This window comes from Pelodiscus sinensis, chromosome 1, assembly GCF_049634645.1.
Source record: "Pelodiscus sinensis isolate JC-2024 chromosome 1, ASM4963464v1, whole genome shotgun sequence".
NCBI lineage: Eukaryota > Metazoa > Chordata > Testudines > Trionychidae > Pelodiscus > Pelodiscus sinensis.
In genome coordinates this window covers 62955692-62978661 of record NC_134711.1, presented here as the reverse complement: position 1 = coordinate 62978661, position 22970 = coordinate 62955692, and the positions used below count along the sequence as shown (strand labels likewise).

Genomic DNA, 22970 nt, shown 5'->3' with positions numbered 1-22970 from the left:
GCAAGTCCAACAGACTATGTAAGTTCCCTCCCTCCATAGGGAGGCAGTGGGTACAAAGGAGGTTCTCACTTAATTGCAGTTAATGCATGTGATTAATGCAAAGCAAATTAACATTGTTTTAACGAGTGTGAGGGTGCATCTACACGACATTGTTATTCCGGAAAAACAATACTAGTGTCAACACAGCAATTGCGCTATTTCGAAAGAAAATCAAAATAACGGAGGGCTTTTTCTGCTGGTAAACCTCATTCCATGAGGAATAACACCTCTTTTAAAAAGCTCTTTCAGAAGAGGGTGTGTGTGGACACTCCACTGTTGCTATGTCAAAATATCTCCTCACCGGGGCCATTCTTTGTTATTCCTCCCCAGTGCCTCCTGGGGCTCTAAAACGAGATAACGCATCCGCATTAGGGGGGCCTGTCTTGGACTAATTCGAAGGCTTCCCTGTACTATGGATGGTCTATTTTGAAATAAGCTTTTTCGGAAGATATCTTCTGGAAAAGCTTATTTCGAAAGAAGCTTGCAGTGTAGATGTACCCTGAATGACACACCAGAGTGCCATCCTTGGGGGGGTGCCAGTGTATGTGTCTGGGACAGAGGTGCCCCGCCTCCCATAGAACTGCTCTGGGCCAAGCTGCTTCAGACTAGGGGAGCTGTGCAGAGTGGGGGTGAGTGTGGGACTGATGCTGGGGTGCCATCTTCTGCCCAACTATGCACCCAATTACTGCTGAGCTGGAGTTGGGAACAAGGGGACCTATCTGCTGCTGGTGGTTGAAGAGGGCTGGCCTGACGAGTGGGTGGACCTCAGTGGGGTGACTCTGGAGCAGGGGTGTCTCAACTCCCCCCGCTGCTCTGTTCTGCTGCCATCTGCAGCAGGCGCCACTCTTCCTTTCCACCGCCCCTCCTCCTCCCCACCCCTCACACACACACTTTGGTGTTGCTTTTAGCCAATGTTCTCAGGACCAGGAGCCTGTCTGCTGTGCAGAGTAGAGGGGGGACTGATGTCAGGATGTCCCATTCCCTTGGCCCTGTTCATGATCTCCACTGAGCTGGGGTGGAGGGACGGAGCCTGCTTGTGCTGCTGACTCTGGGTCAGAAGTGGGAGCTGCCTGCAGCTACTGCTGTCTGAAAGAGCCTTCAGGCTGATGAGTGTTCTGCTTAAAGAGACAGCGCACTGTCTCTCACACAACCCCAACACACACTCTTCCTCCCACATGCAGACTGTTTCCCTCCCACACACATTCTTTGTTTCACATACTCTGTCTCTCTCACACATTGTCTCTCACACTCCCCTAACACACACAGTCACTCTCTCTCACATACTTCCCCACAGTACAAACACACACACGCTCTTCCCCCGCCCCCCAACATCCAGAAATATTTAAATAAACAGTATTCTATCATTGTTTAACAGTCCGATTAATCACGATTATTTTTAATCATTTGACAGCCCCAGTACAAAGCCATCTGTGCTAATAGAGTCACATTTTAAAGCTGCAGTTTCAGCAATGCGATCATTGTTAACCACAGAAAAAAACTTCCATTTCCTGTTGAAGACTGACACTTACAGCAATGCCGTTTAGATGCTAGTAAAACAGCAGCTATTAAAGCCAACCTTTACCTCAGTAGAAGGCTGTCTCAAGAAAATCTAGAGACCTGAGCAAAGTCATTTGATTGGACAAACTACAACTCAGCCCAGGATGACACCAATAGACTTTTCCTGACCATCCGGCCCCACAAAGGCAGAGCAAAGGATTCTAGTTATAATTGGCCAGTGGAGAATTCCCTTCTGAGCAAAGGGCTCTGGGGCTATGTGTTTATAATTTAGACTAGGTCTGCACTACAGCTTTTTCTGATTTTTTTTTTCTGAAGAGGCTTTTCCGAAATTTGGCCTAGCTATTCTGGACCAAATTTCAGAAAATCCCCCTCTTTTGGAAGATCCTTTCTTCCTCATCGGATGAGGGAGACAGGGCTTATGAAAGAGCACGTTTGCACTTACACACACAAAAAAAGCGGCAGAGCAAACTTGTTCCCTGGGCACGGCAGAGTTTTTCCTGGAAAAGCCCCGCAGTGTAGATGTACCCTTAGACAATGGCATAGACAGTACCCTTATAAAGTTTGTGCATTACGCCAATTTGGGTGGGGTTGCAAGTGCTTTGGAGGATAGAGTCAAAATTCAAAATGATCTGGACAAACTGGAGAAACGGTCTGAGATAAATAGGATGAAATTCAATAAAGATTAATGAAAGTACTCCCCTTAAGGAGGAACAATCTGTTGCACAATACAAAATGGGAAATGACTGCTTAGGAAGGATTACTGCAGAAAGGGATGTGGGGGTCATCGTGGACCACAAGCTAAATATGAGCACTGTTCCCAAAAAACCCTCAAAAAACAAAAAAATTCAGTCTGAGATGTATTAAAAGAGTGCTATAAGCAAGACACAAGGGCTGTGTCTACATTGGCATCCCTTTCCGGAAAAGGGATGCTAATGAGACACTTCGGAATTGCAAATCCGCGGGGGATTTAAATATTCCCCACGGCATTTGCATTTACATGGCTGCCGCTTTTTTCCGGCTCTGGGTTTTTGCCGGAGAAAAGCGCCAGTGTAGATGCGATTTTCCGGAAAATAAGCCCTTTTCCGGAAGATCCTTTTTTCCTACTTTCAAGCAGAAATACTTGAAAGTAGAAATATTTGAAAGTAGGAATAAGGGATCTTCCGGAAAAGGGCTTATTTTCCGGAAAATCGCGTCTACACTGGCGCTTTTCTCCGGCAAAAACCCCGAGCCGGAAAAAAGCGGCAGCCATGTAAATGCAAATGTCGCAGGGGATATTTAAATCCCCCGCGGATTTGCAATTCCAAAGTGTCTCATTAGCATCCCTTTTCCAGAAAGGGATGCCAATGTAGACACAGCCAAGAAGTAGTTCTTCCACTCTACTCTACACTGATTAGAGTAGAGTATTGTGTCCAGTACTGGGCACTACATTTCAGGAAAGTTGTGGACAAAGAGAAGAGCAACAAAATGATTAAAGTTTTAGAAAACATGACCTATGAGGGAAGATTGAAAAAACTGGGTTTCTTTAGTCTGGAAAAAAAAGGCGTTTTTTTTCACATGATCCTTAACGGAAGCGGCTACACTGCTTCTTTTTGCGCAAAAACCCCTTGCACAAAAGGTATAGGCAGAAATATGCTAATGACATTGCTAAAGAGTCTGTCATTAGCATACTCTCTGCCACAAAAATTTGTAGTGTAGACATAGCCTATATAGAGATCAAATATATCTGCCCCTGCTGAAACTCACTGGACCCCACTCCACTTCCCAAGCTGAGATAGAGCCCCGGAGCTATGACAATCTCTCTTTCTCTCTCTCTGCAGTTAGTAGGAACGTAAGACTATATATAAACATTTTATGGCTAACCAGTGTCCCTTAAGTGACTTGCCATAAGATGTCAGAACATGTTAATATTAGAGCTGAGTGGGTCTAATATTTAGATTCAGCTAATTGCTCAGTTATCTGCCAAAAAAAACCTACCCTAGTATTTTCCAGTGTCTTAGTAGCCTTAGAAAGAGCTGGCATGTGTGTATAGGGAGGGTGAATGGAATCGGTCCCACTCTCCATCCCCCCATTTGCTGCTTGGCTTGTACTGAGCATGCTCAGTAACACTGCTGAAGCTGCTGCCCTCATTCTCCCTCCCCCCCCCCCGCACCGGCTTTCACTCTCTTCCCCCCCCCCCATCAGGAAATGCACAGCCCCCCCCAACCAAAATCTGAAATGGCACCCTGCCTATGTGCATAAAGGGCTATAGGGAGCAAGTCAGACCAAGCACACAGATAGTTCCTGATTAGAAGGAATCCTGCCAGCACAGAGAAGGGGATTCCAGTAGGCTATCTGCACATGCTCCTTTAATCCTACATACGTTGCTCATGTGAAGGGTGCAACTGATGGCAGCATGCACATATTCTAGTTCAGAGGTCTGCAACCTATGTCTCTAGAGCCAAATGTGGCTCAGGATGGAACCAAATATGGCTCTTTTGTCATTCCCAAAATACACACAACTTTTTAAATTAAAATGAAAAATTAATTCTAAATTTTAAAAATGCATATTTACTCATGTCAAGATGACTTTTGTCTATTTCACCTTAAATTGTTTATTTTAACAACCATCCATCCTCTCCACTCATTGGGGGGGGGGGGGGGTCGTGCATATTCTCCTTTTATTTGATTGGTCAAGAAATCTTTCCATCTGTTATAGCTTATGCCTATCCCCCCCTCCCGGGGGACTATAGTTCATCCTGGTGTCCTTGTCTACCCCGTACACCCCATCTCCTCCGTACTTGCTACCAGTCTTTCCATGGTCCTTTTTAAACTTCAAGGTTCCTCAAATGCCAAGAGGGAAGGGAAACCTGGGCCCTCTCTCACTCCAGGTCTCAGCCCAGGACCCTGTGAACAGGCACCACGGCGACCTCTTCGGCTGGTGGGGCTATACCGCAACTCACCGGCCTGCAGGCTCCTGTGGTCTGGTGCGCCTCTTTTCAAAGCCGGTGCCCTCCTCCTGGGACGCCGGCGCACGCTCCCTCTCCTCACCCAGCACGTTGGCCTGGGGAATCTCTGCGCATGCGCACACCATGGCTGCCAAGCACTCCTAGCACAGTCACTTGTATCCTGCAGCGCTGGGGCCAAGTGCCTCTTCAGTGCAGGGTTTGGGGCTTGCCCTGTCGGTCTCCGCCACCCCGTCACACCATCGTCCGACATGCTGGTGAACTCTATAAGCCCCTAACAGTTAAAAAGGTTAAGAGAAAGAGAGATGATGCGTACTGAAATTTTCAAAAGGAATGGACAGATTTCTATGTCTTTGTGGCTAGGATCTCCACACTGTCTCTTTTGTAGTGTGAGTATGGAAGAGCTTCTGGGCATGATGAACCTATCTTTCACCTCAAACACTAAGTTAACTTGGTTTTTGCTCAGTTGTTCTGTGTCTTTTCCCATCAGCTGTTTGCAGCAGTGAAGCATGAACTGTCACAGCACTTTGCAAAATACCCAGTTTGGAGACAGAACAAAGAACCACAACCACCTCCAGCAACAATGGTCACATCTGGCAGATCTAAGAGCCTCTGAAGCAGCAATAAAATATTTTAAGGAGGCTCAGGTTACTGGAACTGTGAACTGAGCTGCTCTGGGCTTGTCTAAATGAACAGTTAGTGCATAGCAAGCTGGGGTGTAAATGTACCTTGCACTAATCTGCCACACATTAACTGCCCATGTGTACTTTGCCACTATGCACTGAAATGCTTGTATGCTTTGATCTCCTCTACTTTGAAACTGGAATAAGTTAGTGTGCTCTAGGGTACTTTTACTGTATGGTAGCAAGGTCCATGTGGACAGTTAATGCATGGCATCTTGGTGCATTTACATGTGTCATAAGGCACATGTAGAATGAATATGTAAATGTAGGTGGTCAAAAGAAAAATACATAATATTGATTTTGGCTCTCTTTTTCAAAATAGTTTAGACAGAAATACTGCATCACTACAGGGAGTTTAAATGGATTCCAGAGCAAGATGAGACTTCCTGTATGATTCAAATAAAAGCCAGAACACCTGCCGGAGATTTGAGCCGAAGAGTTTAAAGCCAAAAAGGACCACCAGATCTTCTACCCCACCCTTCTGTATATCACAGTTCACCAACACTACCCAGCAACCTACGTCTGACAAAGTATTACGCAGCCTACAGGAGACTAGACAGCAGAGACTAGGAGGAACCAAGGATGTGCAACATTGCCCAAGGTCTCTGCAAAGACAATTGATTAATTGAGGTGTACCTGGATAATCCTGGTAAGTGACCCACCCACACTCCATGTTGAAGAGGAAAAGGAGAACCCCAAAGCCACTGCCATTTTGACCTGGGGGGGATATTCCTTCCGACATGTGGTGCTCAGTTAGACCCTGAAAATGGGAGCAAGGAAGAAGCTAGCCATGCACCTGACAAAGAATTCTCAGTACCACCTCAGAGCATTGGTCACCTGGTCCAGTGTCCTGTTTCTAGCTCTGGCCATCTCTGATGCTCCAGAGGAAGATTAAACAAAATAGAAAAACCCAAATAAACCAGAGTACACTGGTAGAAGGGGGAACCCTTCCTGACCACTTCAGGTGACCAGCTGAAAGCCTGATGCATGACTTTTTAGGAACATAAGATGACATAATCTTGTAAGGACTCCCAAGACTATTGAACTTTGCTGGCACCATCACAAGCAACCCTGTCATACAAACCCCTTTCATAAATTTGTCCAGCTCACTCTTAAAATTAATTGTTTGCCCCCACAGCTCCAATTGGGAGGCTGTTCCAGAACCTCATCTCTCTGATGCTTAGAAACCATCTTCTAATTTCTAGCCTGAAGTTGTGCATGGCTAGTTTATACCTATTTGTTCTGGGGCTAGCATTGTCCTTTAGCTGAAATAGCTCTTCATTTTCCTTGGTGTTTACTCTTTAATGTATTTATTGAAAGCAATCACCTCTCCTCTGAGCCTTTATTTTGTTAGGCTAAACAAATTAAAGTCTTTCAATCTCTTCTCATAAACTAGGCCCTCTATTCCTCTGATGAGCCTATCACAGGGGTCGGCAACCTTCAGCACATGGCCCATCAGGGTAATCTGCCGGCAGGAGGAGAGACATTATGTTTATGTTTATGTTTATGTTGACCATCCCCAAGTACAGCGTCCCACAGTGTCCCACGGCAGTGGTTCACCATTCCCAGGAAATGGGAGCTGCAGGAAACCATTCAGGCTACAAGGATATGTTGGCTGTCATGTCCCTCAGTTCCATTGGCAGAAACAGCAAAGCACAGCCATTGGGAGCAGTGGGGGGACCGTGCCTAAAGACAGTCAAACTAAACAAAATATCTGATGGCCTGTCAGCGGATTACCCTGATGGGCCATGTGCCAAAGGTTGACAACTCCTGTCCTAGCAGCTCTTCAGTGCACCTGCTCCAATTTGAATTAATCTTCCCTGAACACAAGTGACCAAAACTATGCATAGTATTCTAGATGAGTCTTCTTAGCACTGTCTTATACAATGGCTTTCCTGTTTTCCTATCTCTATTAAAATTGTCTTGCCAGCTACATCATCCTACAATCACATCTGTCTTTTTTTGCAGCTGCATGATATCCAAGGCTCATAGTCATCCTGTGGTAAACACACACACCCAGGTCTCTCCTCCTCTGTCATTCCCAATTGATAAGTCCCAGCTAATAGCAAATGTTCTTCCTTCCAGACCTTAAATGTGTATGACCTTGCACTTTATACTACTGAATTTCATTTCTGTTATTCCAGACTTCAAGATGAGTGGCAGTGAAAATTTCAGTGAACAGTGCATATGTACAAATCAATCAATCAATCAATAATAACTCCATTGATAAATAGCAATTGTACTGTCATGATGATCTCTTTCCCACTTAATCTGCTTAAAGATGTTTTTTACAGAAGTACCAAAAAGGCAGCCAAGAACATCTAGTGACAAGAATTGTGCAAGACACAGTATAAACACAAAGCAGTAAAAGATCCCTGCCCCAAAGAGTTTAAGTTAACTGGCTCCCTTAGTTCTGCACATGGAGGGGATCCATCCACTGCAAAAGGCTCTGAGACACCCCACATTTTTCCCCTCTCACTATAGACTTTTCCATCTCCAAGCCGCCCCCCCCCCTTCCTTTTTAGGTGGATGATTTGAATCAACTCAAGGGGCTATTTTATTCATTGCACTTCGTTCTCATCCTATGGTGTCTCACATACCATTCTTGAGAGTTAAGAAGAAAATTGGCCATGCTCTCTCCTGAATCTGTTCTATAGTTTTAAAATGGCTTCTAAGGTGCTTTCAGTGCATGGACATCATTCCAAATGAATATGCAGATGTAGAAGGCAGCACAAAGTGTCAGAGCTTTGTGAGCTGTGCGAGATGAATGCACAGCTACATTAAGATGGAGTGGAGAGGGGCTTTGCAGGGATCCAGCTGCAGCTTCCTAGTTTCAGGGCTGCCCTCCTCCAATGCACATTAGGGGGGCATTGTTCTGTACATTAGTGATGGACTGGATGCAGAGAGTTCCATTCCACTATAGTCCTTCCCTCCTTGGCCACATCCTGCCCATGGGTCATTTCTTTATGCTGGTGTAGTATGTGGCATAGCTGATTCCACCTGATTTCTGCCAGAAGACAACTTCTCTGTGTAGGACAATACCCAACTGGCCATTCACATGCTTCTCACAAGGTCACCTCAGTGCACTAGAGAGAATCCAGCCTGTAATTTAAGAAAATGACAAGCCCTTGTAAAATTGCGTGTAGCAGGTATCTTCCCTCATCACCTAAAGCCTCCACTACTCTCCTTGCCTCATGTGCCAACATTTTCCATGGGTAGGTCATGCCCTGTTCAGCCTCCCCAGAGCATTCCAGCTGCTTCCAATCCCAGACAGAAGTCTTTTTTTCTCACTGGCAACAGCAGCACTTTCAATTAAAAAAAAAAAAAGGTTTATCCCCTATGCTATTCCCAGAGCTTCGTTTTCTCCCTCCAGCTCCCCACCCCATTCCCATGTCCAGTCTCTCTTCCTATCCCAGTGGCCTCCTGCTTGAAGATCTTTGACTGTCTCATGGAACCTCATCCAGGGGGTGACAATCACACCACAGTTGACTTTATTATGCTGTGAATCTAGAGCCTGGATAATATTTTAAATTATTATTACCTTACTAGGAGAGAATGGCTAGAGTTTCTCTCCCTTGCTAGAATCTCTGGCAAGCAGCATGCTTCCTCTTCATGCCCAGAATCAGCCTCTTTCACGCCAAGGTTTCTAGAATGTAGCTGTGTCCCAGTCTTGGCCAGTAGGTGTCACTAGATAATCTAATTACAGTCCAGACAGAACATGAAGCCAATGGAAACTAATACTCTCTGAGTTATGTGGCAGTAACAAGAGTGAAGGCTGGATAGCCCACATGAAATTCTACAGCAAAATTATACATTTTATTGAAGACATCATAGGCTGCAGCCAAAGAATATGAAACTAGAGAGACGTGGATTTGCAAAGCTACTTTTTAAAGCAGCTTAGTCATTCCTGACTCAAAAGAACGTTGCTCATCATTCTCATTGGCACATTTTCTTTCTTTCTGAGGACCAAATGCTATGATCAGAGCCAGAGATACCAGACTATGCATCAGGTCTGGCATGGCATCAGGTCCCTTATTTCAAGCCAAATCTTTTCTTGAAGCCTAGCCTGAATTGCAAACACCTGTCCAAACAAGTGTTTCTCACAGGATTTTCAACCTGCTTTCTGGATGAGTGAAGTAAATGCAGCTCAGATAATCAGCTACATATGAGCCAGACAGGTGCTCGGGTTATGGCATTCTCAGTGCCAGGAATCCAGCTCCACAACATTTTGTTCTAAGTTAGCAGAGTGAGCCTCAGCTCATCAACAAAACAGATTTTTCCAATAAAGCCTTTTCCAAAAGTTCTACAGACACAATGAATAATACAACTCATCATTTCAAAAAGTCTCTGAAAAGACAGAAGAGTCACGCACACACACACCCCTGAAAACACAAGGAACAAAGGAAGAAAACACTATTTGTTGTGGCCGTCTTTTCTTTTTTAGAATTTTGTTCAATACGCATGTGAAATCTCTGTCCTAGGTGTGTAGAAGGAGCTTGTCTGAACCTTATGAGGCTCACTGATCACGGGGAAAATCACCTAAGCCAGTGTGGTCACTCAATAAGAGATTGTAGTCACTCTTTGCATAGCAGTTGCATTGGAGTCTTCACAGCTACAACACCAGCTTTTAGCATTTCAAATATTATTGTTTTTCACTTGGTGCCAGTTTTATAAATTGCTACTTTGCATAGCACTGCAAAACTTAAATTCATTGGGTTTGTTTGCTTGGTGTGCAGAATGCTTTAGCCAGCTCAGTATTCAAATTTAATGAAACAGTGGCAGCAATTAGTTTACTTAATTAGTAATTACATGCTATTTCAACATGGATCTATTTTGCGACCTACTCTAATTAGATAATTTCATGAGTGTCACTTGTTCAACAGTGTCTGTCTGCAAACAAGAAATAAAATATTTAATTAATTTGCAGTGAGGCACCTGTGATTTTGCGCATTGTCTCAAAATTGTTATAATTTTCATCTGCCTGTGTTATGCACTCAACAGCGGATTAATTAAGTGTCCAATTAACCAACCAAATATAAACTAACCAGCAGGGCTAAGTGATTAAAAACATAATTGTGATTAATTGTATTATTAATTGTGCAGTTAAACAATAATAGTAAACCATTTATTTAAATATTTGTGATGTTTTCTACATTTTCAAATATTTTTCTTTCAATTATCACATAGAATATAAAGTGTACACTGCTTACTTTATTTTTATTACAAATATTTTCATTGTAGAAAACAAAAGAAATTGTATTTTTTCAAAACACCTGATACAAGTATTGTGATGCAATCGCTTTATCATGAAAGTTGAATTTACCAGTGTAGAATTAGGTACAAACAACCGCACTCAAAAATAAAACAATGTAAAATTTTAGGCCCTAGCAAGTCAGAAATTCAATCCTACTTCTTGTACAGCTAATCGCTCAAACAGGTTTTGCTTACATTTGCAGGAGACAATGCTGCTCACTGAAAATGAAAATAGGCATTTGTATGGCACTGTTATAGCCAGAGTTTCAAGATATGCTAAAGATTCAGATGTCTTTCATACTTCAACCACAATTCCAGAGGACATACATCCATGCTGATGATGGGTTCTCCTAGATAACGATCCAACACACTGTTGACAGGTGCATGTTTATTTTCATCATCAGATGCTATTAGCATACCATTGCTTTTCCTTTTTGGTGGTTCAGGTTCTGTAATTTTGCCATCACAGTGTTGTGTTTTTAAGACTTCTGGAAGCATGCTCCACACTTTGTCTTTCTCAGATTTTGAAAGGAACTGCAGATTCTTAAACCTTGGGTTGAGTGCTGTAGGTATTTTTAGAAATCTCACATTGGTACCTTCTTTGCATTTCGTCAAATCTGCGGTGAAAGTGTTCTTAAAATGAACAACACGTGCTGGGTTATCATCTGAGACTGCTATAACTTGAAATATATGGCAGAATGCAGATAACGTAGAAGGAAACATACGATTCTTCCCCAAGAAGTTCAGTCATAAATTTCATTAATGCGTTATTTTTTTTAATAAAGTATCATAAGCAAAGAGAATGCCCTCTGGAATGATGGTTGAAATATGAAGAGGCATACAAATATGCATATCTGACATATTTTTCAGGAGATATTTAAATAAGTGGGCCACATTATCTCCATAAAAATAAATAAACTTATTTCTCTTAGAAGAGAAGAAATAACAAGAAGTAGGACTAACTGGACCTGTACATTCTAAAGTTTTACATTGTTTTGTTTTTTAATGCAGTTATGTAACAAAAAAATCTACATTTTTTAAGTTTCACTTCCACGATAAAGAGATTGTACTACAGTACTTGTATGGGTTGAATTGATTTTGTTTAGAATTTCTACAGAGCAAATATTTATAATAAAATAATATAAAGTGAGCACTGTACACTTTGTATTTTTTGTTGTACTTGAAATCCATATATTTGAGAAAGTAGAAAAATGTCCAAAAATAATAAATGTAATAAATTTCAATTGGTATTCCATCAGTTAACAGTGCATTTAAAACTCTGATTAATAATGATTAATTTTTTAAAACTTCAGGGAGTAGCTGAGTTAGACTGTACAGGATAAACTTAAAAAACAACAAATGGTCTGGTAGCACTTATTAGACTAACAAAACATGTAGATGGTATAGAATCATAGAATAATAAGACTGGAAGGGACCTCGAGAGGTCATCGAGTCCAACCCCCCGCCCTCAAGGCAGGACCAAGCTCCGTCTACACCATCCCTGACAGATGTCTATCTAACCTGTTCTTAAATATCTCCAGAGAGGGAGACTCCACCACCTCCCTTGGCAATTTATTCCAATATTTGACCACCCTGACAGTTAGGAATTTTTTCCTAATGTCCAATCTAAACCTCCCCTGCTGCACTTTAAGCCCATTACTCCTTGTCCTGTCCTCAGTAACCAAGAGGAACAAATTTTCTCCTTCCTCCTTGTGACACCCTTTTAGATATTTGAAAACCGCTATCATGTCCCCCCTTAATCTTCTTTTTTCCAAACTAAACAAGCCCAGTTCATGAAGCCTGGCTTCATAGGTCATGTTCCCTAAACCTTTAATCATTCTTGTCGCTCTTCTCTGTACCCTTTCCAATTTCTCCACATCTTTCTTGAAATGTGGTGCCCAGAACTGGACACAGTACTCCAGCTGAGGCCTAACTAGTGCAGAGTAGAGTGGCAGAATGACTTCACAAGTTTTGCTTTTTTTGCAACAGCATCACACTGTTGACTCATATTCAACTTGTGGTCCACTATGACCCCTAGATCCCTTTCCGCCATGCTCCTTCCTAGACAGTCGCTTCCCATCTTGTATGTATGGAACTGATTGTTCCTTCCTAAGTGGAGCACTTTGCATTTCTCTTTATTAGACCTCATCCTGTTTACTCTGACCATTTCTCTAACTTGCTAAGGTCATTTTGAATTATGTCCCTATCCTCCAAAGAAGTTGCAACCCCACCCAGTTTGGTATCATCTGCAAACTCAATAAGCGTACTCTCTATCCCAATATCTACATCATTGATGAAGATATTGAACAGTACGGGTCCCAAAACAGACCCTTGCGGAACTCCACTTGTTATCCCTTTCCAGCAGGATTTAGCACCGTTAACAACAACTCTCTGACTACGCTTATCCAGCCAATTATGCACCCACGTTATCGTGGCCCTATCTAAGTTATATTTGCCTAGTTTATCAATAAGAATATCATGTGAGACCGTGTCAAATGCCTTACTAAAGTCTAGGTATATGACATCCACTGCTTCTCCCTTATCCACAAGGCTCGTTATCCTATCAAAGAAAGCTATCAGATTAGTTTGGCATGACTTGTTCTTCACAAACCCATGCTGGCTATTCCCTATCACTTTATTACCTTCCAAGTGTTTGCATATGATTTCCTTAATTACCTGCTCCATTATCTTCCCTGGGACAGATGTTAAACTGACCGGTCTGTAGTTTCCTGGGTTGTTCTTATTCCCCTTTTTATAGATGGGCACAATATTTGCCCTTTTCCAGTCTTCTGGAATCTCCCCCGTCTTCCATGATTTTTCAAAGATCATAGCTAAAGGCTCAGATACCTCCTCTATCAGCTCCTTGAGTATCCTGGGATGCATTTCATCAGGACCTGGTGACTTGCTGACATCTAACTTTCCTAAGTGATTTTTAACTTGTTCTTTGTGTATCCTATCTTCTAAACTTACCCTCTCTCTGCTTGTATTCACTACGTTAGGTACACCTCCAGAGTTCTCGGCGAAGACCGAAACAAAGAAGTCATTGAGCATCTCTGCCATTTCCAAGTTTCCTGTTACCGCTTCTCCCTCCTCACTAAGCAGTGGGCCTACCCTGTCCTTGGTTTTCCTCTTGCTTTTAATGTATTTATAAAAGGTCTTCTTGTTTCCCTTTATGCCTGTAGCTAGTTTGATCTCATTTTGTGCCTTTGCCTTTCTAATCTTGCCCCTGCATTCCCGTGTTGCTTTCCTATATTCATCCTTTGTTATTTGTCCTAGTTTCCATTTTTTATATGACTCCTTTTTTATTTTGAGATCATGCAAGATCTCCTTGTTAAGCCAAGCTGGTCTTTTGCCATATTTTCTATTTTTCCTACACAGCGGAATTGTTTGCTTTTGGGCCCTTAACAAGTCCCTTTGAAATACTTCCAACTCTCCTCAGTTGTTTTTCCCTTCAGTCTTGCTTTCCATGGGATCTTACCTACAAGTTCTCTGAGCTTATCAAAATCTGCCTTCCTGAAATCCATTACCTCAATTGTGCTGGTCTCCCTTCTACCTTTCCTTAAGATCATGAACTCTATTATTTCATGATCACTGTCCCCTATACTGTCTTCTACTTTCAAGTTCTCAACTAGTTCCACCCTATTTGTTAAAACCAAATCCAGAACAGCTTCTCCTCTGGTAGCTTTTTCAACCTTCTGAAACAGAAAGCTGTCTCCAATGCAGTCCAGAAACTTATTGGATAGTCTGTGCCCCACTGTGTTAGTTTCCCAACATATGTCTGGATAGTTGAAGTCCCCCATCACCACCAAATCTTGGGCTTTGGATAGTTTTGTTAATTGTTTAAAAAAGGTCTCATCCACCTCTTCCACCTGGCTAGGTGGCCTGTAGTAGACTCCTAGCATGATATCACCCTCGTTTTTTACCCCTTTTAGCTTAACCCAGAGACTCTCTACACAGCTATCTCCTACGTTCATCTCCACTTCAGTCCAAGTGTGTACATTTTTAATATACAAGGCAACCCCTCCTCCCTTTTTTCCCTGTCTGTCCTTCCTGAGCAAGCCGTACCCTTCCATACCAACATTCCTATCGTGCGTCCCATCCCACCAGGTTTCTGTAATACCAATGATATCATAGTTGTATTTATTGGTTAGCAATTCCAGTTCTTCCTGCTTGTTACCCATACTTCTTGCATTTGTATATAGGCATCTAAGATACTGATTTGATCTTGCCTCCCTGTTGTGCCCTGACCCTTCTTTCTCCTTGCCATTATAGGCTGTAGTCCCCCCCATTTCCAACCCATCTCCCAGTCCCGCACACTCAGCACTTACCTGTGGGCTTTGCTCACCTGTCCCCGTCGAACCTAGTTTAAAGCCCTCCTCACAAGGTTAGCCAGTCTGTGTCCAAACAAGGCCTTCCCGTTCAAGAGCTTTCGTGGGCACAGCCACTTTTTCAGATGACCAGTGGAGTAAAATATGTCTTGGTGTGGGTATTTAACCAACTGCAATGAATAATGTTAATCTTATGTGTGAAGCCAATACAGAAATTAGTTACTACTTCTCCAGGATACATTTTGCCTACACTATTAGGGCTCCCTTACACTGAGGTAACTCCATGGTAAAAATTAGACTGGAATTAGGCCCTTAGTTTTGAACCAGATGGTCCGACTACAGATGTCACAGGATTCTTCTCTGTCTCCTAGCAAAGATTTGGCCACAAACACCAGCCCACTGGCAAATTGCGACCTTCCTGCAAGGCACAAGCCATGTCCCTGACTGCCTTGTAACGTCTTCTAAAAATATTGCAGCAACTGGAAAATCTGCCTAGCTGGCAGTGAAACCTTTCCCTGTCAGGTTACTTTCTGGAAGCAGTAAAGGTGGGCCTAACTGATCTGAATAACTATACAAAAACATTGTAGAAGGTCAGCAAATGGGGTAAAATGTTTAAATTAGCTGCCACAATGTGCCTGCCATAGGTTCTGACCTGTTTCCCTCATCATTTTGGCCCACAGTGAAGCTTTACCTCTGGGATTGATACTGCTGTACCAGAATAATCCCAATCTCTGATGTTTTGGTTCCATTCCTCTTTGAATTATTTATTATTAATATTTCTATAGCACCAAAAGACATTTACAGACAAAGATCATGGTCCTGCCCCAAAGAATTTACAATCTAAGGTCCATGTTCAGCAATGCACTGAAGCATGTGGCTAGACCCTATTTACTTCCGTTGGATTTAAGCATATGTTTAAAGTCAAAAACATTTGTGGCCTGGTCTGGATAAAAATGTACAGGTGTGTTTCTGGGAATTATTGCCTGGAATATATTGTACAGGCTAGTACTGACAAAAAAGCATAGACTTTAAAAAATGCTAAACTGGTTGAATTAAAGCCTTGTTTTCTCTGGGTTTTAACACTTGTTAGTATATGTTAAAGGCTACACAGCCGTGTCTGTGCTAGACTTAGTATGTTAGCTAACCTCTATTTGTTAATCCATTCTAAAACTACACCTTTAAATCCTAATCTACATGTAAGCAGGGTGTGAATCAATGCTTCTATTACAGCCAGCTGGAATGGGAAAGAAATACTGGGTGTGGTTATGTAAATACAGTTTGCCCCTGCTTTGCTTAGATGTGCTAGATCAGTGGTCCCCAACTTTTTGGGGCTGCCGGGCGCCCGAGGGCAGGGCCGCTCACGTGCCACAAGTGGGGCAGTGGGCATGCATGCACCATGTGCCTGGGGGCGAGGCTGCGCTTGCACCGTGCGCAGAGCTGGATTAAGTGGGGGGCAAGCTGGGCAGCTGCCCAGGGCACCAACCTATGGGGGCGCCTGATGGCAGCTGTAAGGTGCACAGCGCGCCAGGGGGCAGTGCCACACATGCTCCATGCACCCGGGGGTGGAGCCGCGCATGCGTCGCTCACCCGCTGCCTGGGGTGAAGGAATGGCTTAAGCCAGTCCTGGCCGCGCGCCCGGGACTCGGGGCGCAAGAATGGCTTGGGCTGGCCCTGGTCACTCGGCAGGCGCACATAAATGCCCCGGTGGGTGCCATGGCGCCCGCAGGCACCGCGTTGGGGACCACTGGGCTAGATATTCAGTTGTTACAATGGTGTTTTGTTCATTGTAATCAACTTGGCTGGTGTTGGGTCACAAATTGTGTTAACACTAAATGGAAAAATTGTGAGATATGATCACCAATTCTTGCAGTTATTTAGGGAATGCAGAAAAGTGAGACTGTGGTTAACTCAGTTCAAAAGGGCTGTGTCTAGACTGCAGGGTTTTTCGAAAACAGTAGCCTTTTTTCGAAAAAACTTCATCTGCGTCTAGACTACAGCCGCATTCTTTCGAAATTAAATCGAAAGAATATGGCTTTTCTTTCGGCAGTGGTACTCCTCATTTCATGAGGAATAACGGCTTTTTTTGAAAGTGCTCTTTCAATGTAATGCAAACTGTGTTTTTTCGAAAGAGAGCATCCAGACTGCCTGGGTGCTCTCTTTCGAAAAAGCGGCTTGCTTTTTCAGAAGTACTGGTTGCAGTCTAGACACTCTTTTTCGAAAGAGGCTTTTTCAAAAGAGGCTTGCAGTCTAGACGTAGCCAAGGTGAGAGACTGTCAGTGTAAAGAACGTCAGATGGACAAAGGCCCCTCTGCCAAAGCTCTGTGAAGTTAACCGGGGAGGGCAGGACTCTGAATTAGCAGGCTACATGACCTCCAGGCATGAGCTGTAAGACTGGTTCAAGCTGTTTCTTCCCCCTGTTCTAATGATAGAACTAGAACAGACTCCATACAATTATTTTAAAATTATTTTAAATTTTTTCCAGTGGACACTGGAAATTTTTTGCGGCTGGACTGTACTTTGGACCAAGAGCCAAATCCACCACAAGGCTGGCTGTGGGCAGTATTGCCACATGCTCCATGAGGGGCGATGTCATGATGCTGTACCTATGAACTCTGGGACTGCACTGCATGGACACAGCCGTAAGTGGGGTGTTTGAAGTGGGGGGGAGGCGTACACTGTGTGAGTTGGGGTTTGGATTAAAGAAAGCAAAGGACTCTGCTCTGCGGTCTCGGGGGATGGTGTCTTGCTTATAGGTTTTCTTTCTTTATGTGTTTCCGTAGATTAATGCTAGATTACTGTTATCAAGCAAACTGTTTCTGTCTCTGACTCAGGGTACATCTAAACTACATGGCTCCGTCGACCGAGCCATGTAGATTTGTTGTTTTGGCAAAGAGAAATGAAGCCGTGATTTAAATGATCGCGGCTTCATTTACATTTACATGGCTGCCGCGTTGAGCCGACAAACAGCTGATCAGCTGTTTGTCCGCTCAGCGCGCTAGTCTGGACGCTCCCCTGCCGACATCAAAGCCCTTTGTCGGCAGCCCCGGTAAACCTCATCCCACGAGGAATAACGGGGCTGCCGACAAAGGGCTTTGATGTCGGCACGGGAGCGTCCAGACTAGCGCGCTGAGCGGACAAACAGCTGATCAGCTGTTTGTCGGCTCAGCGCGGCAGCCATGTAAATTTAAATGAAGCCGCGATCATTTAAATCGTGGCTTCATTTGACTTTGCCTATGTGTCTAATCTACATGCCTCTGACGACAGAGGCATGTAGTCTAGACACAGCCTCAGTGCTTACGAGAGAGGAAGAATTGTCTCTAAGGGTGTGTCTAGACTACATGGCTCTGTCGACAGAACCATGTAAAGTAGTTTACTCGACATAGTCAATGAAGCGGGGATTTAAATAATCCCCGCTTCATTAAAATAAAAATGGCCACCGCGCTGTGCTGACAATCAGCTGATCCGGCACAGCATGGCACTCTAGACACGGATCGGTCGACAAGGGAAGCCTTTGTCAACGGCTCCCTTATGCCTCGTGAAACGAGATTTACAGGAGCGGTTGACAAAGGATTCCCTTGTCGACCGATCCGTGTCTAGACTGCCATGCTGTGCCGGATCAGCTGATTGTCAGCACAGCGCGGTGGCCATTTTTATTTTAATGAAGCGGGATTATTTAAATCCCTGCTTCGTTGACTATGTCGAGTAAACTACTTTACATGGTTCCGTCGACGGAGCCATGTAGTCTAGACACACCCAAAAGGTGCCCAGTGGTAGGTTGAAATTTTCTCAGTTTACTAGATGGGGGCTTGAGCCAGTTTGGTGACATCATTGAAAGAAACCCCTAGATACTCAACCTGGCCCTTCTGGCTGCCAACTGCTACCAGTAGAAGGTTTATATACAGAAGGTCTTTAAGTGCTTTGCTGGACAGGATTGAAGTCAAGCAAGCACCTGAGAGTATCAATGAATCAGGGCCTAAATGAGGACATGGCATAAGCAGTAATGATTAAGACCAACAGGTGCAGGTTACAGCTACAGTCATGAGTTGCTGATTGGTTGCTAGCTCTGTAGCTGTATAATACTGGATTCTATCCTCTAGTAGAGAGCACTGTACACCATCTTTAGGAGCAGGGATGGGCAATAAGCAGTCCATGTTCACCAGCATTAGCCCCTGGTGGGCCAATGGATGCTTTATTTAATTGTGTGTCCTCTTGCAGCTCCCATTGGTTGCAGTCCACCGTTCCTGGCCAATCGGAGCTGCCAGAAGTGGTGCCCCCCCCAGCACTTCCTGCAGCTCTCATTGGCTGGGAATGGTGAACTGCAGCCAACGGGGAGCTGCGAGTGGACGTACCTACAGATGCGCAGGTAAATAAAGTGTCTGGCAGCCACCAGGGGCTAAATTTGGTTGAACTTCTTCTGGTTACTTATTTCCCACCTTTGTTCTGGAGGAAATATTTTTGGTAATAACAGTTTGGCACTTTGGCACTCATGGGCAGAAAAGGTATTGCACTCAGAAGAGTCACGTCTCGCAAAAGCAGAGTTTGATAAGGTCTTTCCACACAGACAAACCTGTGTCATAGGTTTGTTTGAATAAGTGGAGTACCTCAAACTCTCTTTAATTTTACAGCAGACAATACCCAACTCCAGATAGCCACCTGGGATTTAAATTTCACAACATCTTTCATTGGCTTAGTCAAAAGGCATGGTCAGAATTAGGCCCCTGACCAAGTCAGGTTTCTGGGTTAATACCAGGGAAGTTCTTCCTCCCCTGTTCCAGCATTACTGTGAACTGTCCCTGGAGTCTGCAGCCAGCTTATTTAACCTTGTCTCCTGTGCCCTGACAGGTTTCCACCCATTCCTGGCACCAGGGCAGGACAGAGGCATGGGCGAGCTGGGCAGCTGCCCAGAGCACCAACCAATGAGGGGCACCTGATGGCAGCTGTAAGGGGTGTGCGGCGTCCCTTATAGCTGCCATCAGGAGCTGCACGCCTGGCTGCCGCAGCGCTGGCCCCGTGGCACCCTTCCCCCCACAGCTGCGGGGCCCTGCACAGCCCGGCGTGTGCGCCAGCAGTGCTGGCCAGGCCAGGCTGGGCAGCGCATGCGCTGTGCACCCCAGGGGTGGGCCCCAGGCTGTGCGCCAGTGGCCAGCGAGTGCATGCGCCATGTGCCCTGGGTGGGCGGGCCCGTGCATGTGTCCTGTGCCCGTGGACGACACTGCACGCCCGGGCCCAGGGAGCCAAAAGGTCTCGGGCCAGCCCTGCCTGGCACATCTAGCTGCTGGAGGACTAATTTTTGTTGGTGTAACTTGTGGAGGCCTAAATTTGCTGTTCCTTTCTCCGAAAAGGTCAGACAAGATAGTGGTAGAGGACATCAAACGCCAGAAACACCTTAGAGTGAAAAAGTGAGTGAGGTAATATATTTTATTGGACCAACTTCTGCTGGTGAGAGACACGCTTTTGACCTATAATACACAGAGCTCTTCCTCAAATTGGGAAAGATACTCATAGGCTACGTCTAGACTGGCCCCTTCTCTGGAAGAGGCATGCAAAGCAGGCAAGTCAGAATAGGGAAATCCGCGGGGGATTTAAATATCCTCCGCGGGATTTAAATAAACATGGCTGCCGCTTTTTTTCTGGCTTGGGGAAAAGCTGGAAAAGAGCGTCTAGACTGGCGCGATCCTCCGGAATAAAGCCCTTTTCCGGAGGATCTCTTATTCCTTCTTGCAAGGGCTTTATTCCGGAGGATCGCGCCAGTCTAGATGCTCTTTTCCGGCTTTACCCCAAACTGGAAAAAAAGCGGCGGCCATGTTTATTTACATCCCGCGGGGGATATTTAAATCCCCCACGGATTTCCCTATTCTGACTTGCCTGCTTTGCATGCCTCTTCCGGAGAAGGGGCCAGTCTAGACGTAGCCATAGTGTCCCAGCTAAAGACAGGGTTGAACAGACAGTTAAGTATAACTAGCCAGCACATGTTTTGCAGATGATACCAAACTGCTCAAGATACTTAAAACCAAAGCAGACTGTGAAGAGCTTCAAAAAGATCTCACCAAACTAAGTGGTTGGGTAACAAAATGGCAAATGAAACGTAATGTTGATAAATGTAAAGTAATGCACATGAAAAAAATAATCCCAACTATATATACAATATGATGGGGAATAATTTGGCTACAACTACTCAAGAGAGAGATCTTGGAGTCATTGTGGAGAGTTCTCTGAAAACATTGACTCAGTATGTAGCGGCAGTCAAAAAAGCAAATAGAATGTTAGGAACCATTAAAATAGGGATAGAGAATAAGACAGAGAATATCTTATTGCCACTATATAAAACCATGAATACTGCGTACACATGTGGTTGCCTCATCTCAAAAAAGATAAATTGGCATTGGAAAAGTTTCAGAAAAGGTCAACAAAAATGATTAAGGATTTGGAATGGGTCCCATATGAAAAGAGATTAAAAAGACTTGGACTTTTCAGCTTAGAAAAGAGGAGACCAAGGGGTGATATAATAGAGGTCTATAAAATCATGACTGGTGTATAAAAAGTGAATAAGGAAAAGTTATTTACTTATTCCCACAATATATGTACTAGGGGTCACCAACTGAAATTAATAGGCAGCAAGTTTAAAACAAACAAAAGGGAGTTTTTCTTCACTCAGTGCATAGACAACCTCTGGAACTCCTTGCCAGAGGATGTGGTGAAGGCTAGGACTTTAACAGGGTTCCAGAAAAGAGCTAGATAGATTCATGGAGGTTACATCCATCCATTAGCCAGGATGGGTATGAATGGTGTCCCCAGCCTCTGTTTTTCTGGAAATGGGTGACAGGGGATGGTTCATGTGAGAATTACCTGTTGTGTTCCCTCCCTCTGGGATATCTGGCATTAGCCACTGTCTGCAGACAGGATACGGGGCTAGATGGACCATTGGTCTGACCCAGTATGGCCATTCTTACGTTCTTATGTTCTTATATTTAAGGGACCTCACCACTTATGTTAAACTTCAAATGAGCAGGGAGAGGGCTGAGCTTTGGTTGATTCTGCCACCCACCCTAAATACTAGACAGTGAAGTTCAGTTACCGAATAGGAAGAACTGATGTGGATCAGTTTAGGAGAGGAATAGATGACTTTCTGGCTTTGTGACAAAGGGGAACGAGGGATAGAATTGTGCCAAATTTTGCCCTGGATTAAATACATTTATTTAGACTATTCAAATGGCTCACTTCGACTATTCCCGGTGTGGGGTGAGTCACTCAAACCAGAAAATGATTTTTCTGCTTTCAAAGTAAATTTAAACATTTTAAATAGGAGAATCACACAAAAAGAAAACCACATTTTCTCACGTGCATTTTCTGAAAATGATCATTTTTATTAAAATGAATGCTATCACTGAAATGTGTAGACTTGTTCATAAATACCTAGCAATTCCCCAAATATTCATAAATAAGGAGCATCATGACCATGAATCAGAGTGACTTGAACTCAGCATTTTTATTTGTAAAAACGTTCTGTGAATCTTTTTTTACATCTGTTCAATCATCTCTCTGTTTTAGGTACATTCGGCTATTCTAAAATGGTTTACATGAGTAAGCTTCATTAGCCATTTCTCAGGAGGGGATTTATTATTATAGATATAAAATTTGGGTCTTAGCTAATGTTTGCTTTTGATTTGAAATTCATAAGCAGTATTTATTGCATCCAGTGTAGTAATATTGTGTTGGGTTTTGCCATATTACACCACTATATAAAGAAGAGAACAATCTATTAATTCCTGGAGCCACCGTCTTGCAGCCCAGGACTGTGTTATGATGCATGGCCACAGTAAAATGGCAGCTAAAGGAGACTGCACAGTGCTTTCCAAGGCCAGGTGAGGGCCTGGTATAACATTAACAGTAAACTGCATTCTCCTCTTTGTTATGCCCTTAGTTTTTAATCATTCAAGGCCACCTCTTCAGTCAGCCCCAAACTGTCCGGTAACTTGCACATGCAAATGGGTAGTCCCACAAGCAGTTGCCTAGCCTCCCCATGAACTAGTATACACATGTAAAGTTCTATGAGTGTGAAAACAAAATGCAGCTCCTGAAGGATGCAACTTCTTTGGGACACATGTTAGAGAGTGCTGGGGTTATTATGAGTGCACCTCCTGGTTTTGTTACTACAGATTTTCCCAGTCTTATTTCCAAGCACCCCACTGAAGGTGGTATTTCATGCA

The 22970-nt window shown here is 43.9% G+C and overlaps 1 long non-coding RNA gene across 1 annotated transcript; it reads right to left on the bottom strand.

Annotated features, from left to right (window-relative positions):
• Window positions 1-4177: 4177 nt before the first annotated feature.
• Window positions 4178-15192, bottom strand: LOC142829797 (uncharacterized). Its single transcript, XR_012904588.1, has 3 exons — window positions 14764-15192; window positions 7783-8284; window positions 4178-4773 (listed from the first exon to the last, which is right to left on the bottom strand). It is a non-coding gene; the product is annotated as an uncharacterized LOC142829797 (long non-coding RNA).
• Window positions 15193-22970: the final 7778 nt, after the last annotated feature.